Raw genomic sequence first — 6,785 nt, 5'->3', positions numbered from 1 at the left:
TGGTGTATGGAAACATGTAATGTATGTAGAGTGAAGTGAAATGAATCCTAGGTGGTAGAGACAACATAGTGGCCAGGCGGATAAGACTTAAAAAATTGAAAAATAAAAGGTGTATGGGAGGACAAGGGAACCATGCGACACAACATTCTAGAAGGAGGCGAGGCGGCGACATACCTATGAAGGGGAATGGAGAAGATTTTCAAAAAGATAGTAGAAACAACACATAAGAGAGAAGCAAGAGAGTGAGGAGTGAGGAGTGTGGAGGGAGGTGAGAGAAGTGACTACAATGAAGAGACTACTTGTAGATAGAAGGTCTTACAATGAAGAGACTACTTGTAGATAGAAGGTCTTACAGTTTTTGAAGGTTGTAGAAGTGAAATTCAGTAAGCCAAAGTAGAGAATGCATCATGGACCAAAGAATTAGATAGGAAGTGGTTTCCCTACGATTTTTGTGTGGCAACTCTGTTAGAGACATGACCTAGTTCAATTTTTGTTCAATTGTAGATATTGTCAGTCAACCAAGTGTGCTAATTTGCATCTGTTTTGGAAGACCTACAGTTTGTGGCTGTTAATTCATTGCATTGAATTTGTGGGTGAAGTTGATGCTTTGGGAGAGTAGTTGCCTATGAAGGATCCTTAAGTTTTAGTGTTTTTTCCTGATATATATGAACCCATGTCTCATGAGTGTTGAGATAAAGTTTGTCTTTTTTTCGTGAAGAGACCTGAGAATTCAAAGCTTGAATCTGTGTTGTGATTGATGAGAATTATGGAACTTGGTTTGAGTTATTTTTGATTGATTTTGTTGAGATAGAATAGTTATGAATGTATGTCTGATGTTTTGGGAGTCAGAGCTGACTTATAGCTGAAATAGTTATCTTGAGTTGAGAGGATTTGAAGTTAGAAAGAGTCAAATAGGAGTCAGCTCTACAGTTACTTGTGCATCTAGGGGGAGCAGCTGGTGGGGGAGAAGGGTTATTATGATATTTTTGGGTTTAAGGGTATAAATTTTGAGTCAAGTCTGATAGTGAGGAGACTACCTAGTTGTAGTTAGCAGTTAGACAGTCGGGTTTGTGGGCTGATTGGTCATTCAGAGTCAGTTGTGAGTTGGTTGTAATGATCTAAGTGCATATAGAGCTAGATCCTTTTGTGTATTGAGTGTTTTTAAGGATCTTAAGGTATGTGAGGACACAAAACAAAGGAAGTTGATCCAGCTGAGTTAGCTGTCAGCTATCAACTGTCAGTTCAGTCAGACCAGTTAGTTGCAAACAGCACATAATCTTTGATATCGTATCTCTATGAAATTGAGACAACCTAAGTGTCAAGGAGAGTCGGTGGACAAGTAAGAGAGTTTCTGATTCAATTAAGGCAGTTGAGTCGGCTAGATCTATCTCAGTTCTGGCTAAATCAGAATCCGTCAAGACCAGTTGGATTAGTGTCAGCAGAAGGTACGTGGAATATAAGGAAGGTATTCAGCGTGGTTATGGGGTTGCGAGATTAAGATTAGTTCGACCTAGAGGACAATAAGAGGGCTAGGAGGACTCATTTCGGATCGGAGTCAGAGTCATTCTTAGTTCGACCTAGAGGACAATAAGAGGGCTAGGAGGACTCATTTCGGATCGGAGTCAGAGTCATTCTTAGTTCGACCTAGAGGACTCATTTCGGATCGGAGTCAGAGTCAGTCTTCCGGAATCACTTTACAGTCAGCTAGGTCAGACTAGTGCTAGTAGCAGGGAGTCAACAAAGGAGAGCTTACAGGTTTTGTAAAGTTCTGAGGTAAGTATATGAAGTTTTCTAACGTTGGAAGACATTTTGGGAGTCAGTGGACACGTTTGACGGTGGTTAGCAAGTGGGCATCAGATTTAGACTACAGACAGAATTTGATCAAATAGTGAACACTTAAGCCTTACTTACAGAAGTGGAAGAAGGGAAAGAATGCAAGGGTCTATGCCCATTTTGTACCTTAGTCATCCAAGAATAGATAACCTTGATCTCTTGTAGAGAAACTAGGGTCTCCTACCTTGCATCCAATGGAGTTGATAATGGGTCATGAGCAAAGAGAAAAGAGCTATGGAAAGCTCATTCTTAACCTCTATGCATATGTGCATGCAAATAGTGGAGATGGAGATGCAGATAGAGATGGAGAGGGAGAGGGAGAGGGAGAGGGAGAGGGAGAGAAGCAAGCAACCATGACTCCATGCATACACCACAATTCACAACAAGCATGCTAGAACAAAGAAGAAGCATGCAAGCTATCACCACAAGAGCTTTGAGCTCAAGTGTCTCAAGCTCAAATTTTAATAATGGGATTGTGTCATTTCTGATTATTGACAATGTATTTACGCAACCACCCATGGTATGTTTGAGAGCCCAAAAGTTAGTCAAGCTAATATCTAGGCTATATATATACAAATAGCTAGCAATACACTTGTCTAGGCTACATGGATATAAATTCCATCCTAGCTACCAATACACATGTTATTGGCTCATCTAGATCCCATAATCATTAATCAATAAGCATATGGTGCGTTTACAAAAATGGTGGTATGTAGAAGTGTGGTGATCGCACATTGAAAGTAATGTTAGGTCCACATTGTTGTTTGGTGAATAAAACAAAACTGTATTTGCATGCATTTTAAGTTAATCAATTAATAGAGGGGCATGAGTTTTTCATGGATTTGGAAAAAGGGTCCCTTACTCTGAGGCATTCATAATATGTTGATTTGGAAAAAGGGCCCCTTACTCTCATGAATTCATAATATATTTACAGACACCTATGATTTCTAGGGACAATGAATTCATAATATATTTACGGGCACCTACGATTTCTAGGGACAATGGACCCGGATGGTCTTGCCAATGATATTGACTTTCATGTTGTGCTCTTACCATTGTGTCATTTCACATAGCTGTATACACAACACAATTCAATAATATCTTGGAATTTTTTATGAGTCACTCAAAGTTCAATATGATTTGTGTCGAATAAAGGTACTTATCAACAATGAGTTCAAATTAGGAACATTCTATTGTGTCGTTTCATTGGGTTTTGGTACACTAGTTAATTAAAGATGCATTGGGTTTAATTAATAATGTCAATGAAGCTAGTGGGTTAAGCTTGAAACTAGTGCTCGAAAAAACCTCAATACTAACCATGTAAATTAAAGACATGCTCTAACATTAGCCGGTATTTTTAGATCTTGGCCGGGAAGAAAAGAGCCAATTCATCTTTAACTTTTTTTAAATGAAGCTGGTGGGTTAAGCTTGAAACCAGTGCTCGAAAAAACCTCAATACTAACCATGTAAATTAAAGACATGCTCTAACATTAGCCGGTATTTTTAGATCTTGGTCGGGAAGAAAAGAGCCAATTCATCTTTAACTTTTTTTAAAAAGACACATTTCAATTTCAGTCGGGTTTTAAAAGGCAAACATTTAACACTAACACATACTAAGCTTTGCATAGTTCAATCAAAACTCACAAGAAGGTGTCCCAACAACATTCTAGCAACAAAGCTCACAAGAAATATAGAGGCAACCGAAATATATTATTGGAGGAAAAGTAACATAAAAAGTATCAACATAAACATGATCATGATTTGATGTGACAATGCTCCCACAACAAAGCTAACAAAAAAAGCAATGACATAAGGTCATTGTTTTATGATGTTGATGTAGAAAACCTCATAAAATATGATCATGTCCTGATAAAATACTTCGTGAAAAGGCACACTAGACTCTGGAGTCGAGGAGTCAACCTACCAAAAAAAGGAAAAAAAAACTCAATTCAATATGGAGCACATGATAATGATGACAATTTAAAAAAAAATCTTATGATATAATCACTTACTACAAACCAAAATATCCAAATTGCATTGATAATGCTTCCCATAATCTCCAAAAACTCCTTATAAGCATATGCGAGTTAAGTATATAATACTTAGATCACATACATCAATGCATCTTTCTAGCCTACAACATAGAGTCATGGCATAAGATCTCGTGTCATGAATACACAAGACACATTACAAAACAAAAGCCCTTCAACTTAGGTATAAAGAATCACTGTTCACCAAAAGAAAGATTGAGTAACACCCATCCATAATTCCTTCGCCACTTGATATGGTGCTTAAAAAAGATCATAAGTAGTGCATCAAAACGAAAACTAAACAATCGATCCAAAAAATGTCGTCATCCTAAAATTAAAAGAAGGAGGTGAGATGACAAATTATTAATACAAGTAATAAAACTATCATTTTTAGGTATTCATAAATTTGATCATGATTACACAAGATCACAAAAACTCGGTACCCAAAATCGATTTAGCTTCTTTGAATCCCATGCACCCTGCACATATCAACAACCTTAGCTTCATTTAATTCCATACACTTAAAAGAAAATATTTTGAATCAATAGACTCCACTTTTCACAACAACAAAAAACTGAAACTGAAACATACCTTGTATTCTCTCCATATATATGACGGCTGGTTTTAGCAGTACTTCTCCACATGCTGATGGCAGTAGTAAAGTCATACTCATCCAGTGATGGCCCTTCAATTGATACCTGCATGAGTGCATCCATGCTTCTTGTAGTCAATGAGTTTCTCAACTTTGACTTGATTATGTTTTGAATGCTGAATCCTCTTTCACACGCTGTAGTACTAGCACATTGAAGCATGGAAAGATGTGCTAATCTAAACAACATAGGGTACTTTGCACAAGTTGTCAGATTTCTAGCAATTGGCACCCAAGTATCATGCAAGCTTTGATCCTCCCACTCATAAGGTGCTTGTGCTTTGTTAACAAAGGACTAATTTCCCCTCCATTCCATGTAAACTTTGTTTCACCATAGTATGATGCCAATGTCTCGATCTCTATAGCACCATAATTTTTCAGTTGCTTTCCTTTGGGAAAGGTGCAAGGTGCCAATGCCTTGAAGCACCCTACGAGATCCTTCTCAGGAAATCTTTCCAGCAAATTCTGAATCACTAGGTTGCAAAGCTCCTTTTGAAAGATGATCCCTTTGTCCAAGTCACTACCATCAAAACATTCCTTTCAATTTTTGTAGACCTATATGCATTGCCATGAATAGATGCACGAAGAGCAGCAAACTGCCCCTCTAAGGGCCTATAGTCAGGGATAATATGCTAGCCTCTACTATCATATGTCAAGGCGTTGATATTTACAAAAGTGCTTTGAAAACTTTTGCTTAACATGGCCAATCTCTCAAGGATGTCTGCCATGAAATGAATGCTTTGAATAAACTGAAAACTGCATAGTTTTGCATGTAAACTTGCATTGTGAGGCTTCAAGAAAACAAGTAAAGGCTCCAATGATTCACACACTTTATGAACAGCCATCGATCTACTTAGCCGCCTAATTTTAGGTATGCGACTCATATGTAATTTAGCACAACCAAATTCTAGTTCCAAAGACCTCAATTCATTGTTCTTTTGAGAACTTCTTGAAAAAGTTCCTGCAATTTCATTGATGACATGGTCAATTTCATGTGCATAGGTTGACCCCTTCACTACATCCGCCAAGCATAGACTTGCCCTATGTGCGATACAATGAATTGATGTCATATAGGGACTATCTCTTTTCATTCGACCACTCAAACCATTAACATGTCCAAGCATTGCTGAAGCACCATTAGTACCCAAGCACACCATCTTTGTAATATCAAGGCCAAGTTGTGACATGAAGTACTTGCATGAGTCATACAAGTGACTTGAAGTTCCACCTTGGATCTCCAACAAGCCTAAGATCCTCCATGAAAGAAGAATACACTATCAAATGCTGAGTGAGACCAATATTAGTCGACTCATCCATCACATAAGGCTGAAAAAGTCTGATGCTTTTATCTTTTGCATTAGCGCCTCGCTAATGTAGTAGACAAAGGTTGCACATGCCTTGTCATTGTGGTATAAATCAGTGGTCATGTAAGGACATTTGCAAAACTTCAAAAGGGTCAACAGAGCTGGATATTTGTTGAAAGACAAGTCATCCCTCCCCACATGATAGGCAGCAGCAAACAGTTTTAATGTTGTTTGATCGGCAGCCTCAATTGAACTATTCATCCCATCTTCAATGGTCTGTTTGTTCTTTCCATGTACATATTTAGCATCCTCATGTGCTTATGTCTTTTCATGCTCTGTTAGAGCATTATGCTGGATGTTGATGGATCCAGACCTTCCAAATTCACTCTTGCATCGATTGTCATTTTGACAATGCTTGTTGCAAAATATCTTTGCAGTGTTCCTATCAAAATAAGCCCACTCAAAAGTGGCTACCCAAGCCTCATTCCAGGCCTACCTACGCTACTCTTTTTGCACATCCTTCTCTAATTCACCTATGGTCACCATTTCTATCTCCCCCATCCTCTCTTCTTGTATTTTAGCACTACGTCGCCTCTTTTTGGGCCGCTTACATGGAGGACTTTGTTGTATGAAGTGAGGCAAAGTAAACAAGGTTCTTTGCTTAGGTGGCATAGCTATCTAAAACTAAACAAAGTCTAGTCACCCATCTCTCTCTCTCTCTCTCTCTCTCTCTCTCTCTTTCTCTCTCTCTCTCTCATGCATTTTGTACATTAAAAAATTGTATGCATGTTTAGACTCTGCAGATGAGGAACAAAACTTTAACCTAAAAGAGCCCACAACAAGAGAGATTAGCATAAGCCAAAAAGTGCCTTGCCCAAGACTCGAGAGAAAAAAATCATTTTCAACTACCTGAAAGCTTGATTTTTCAACTACTTGAAAGCTTGAATTTTCACCACTTTCCTGCACACC

The sequence above is a fragment of the Cibotium barometz genome, chromosome 62, assembly GCF_041138505.1.
Source record: "Cibotium barometz isolate CiBa-2024 chromosome 62, ASM4113850v1, whole genome shotgun sequence".
Taxonomy (NCBI): Eukaryota; Viridiplantae; Streptophyta; class Polypodiopsida; order Cyatheales; family Cibotiaceae; genus Cibotium; species Cibotium barometz.
Note: the sequence above shows the minus strand (reverse complement) of the source record.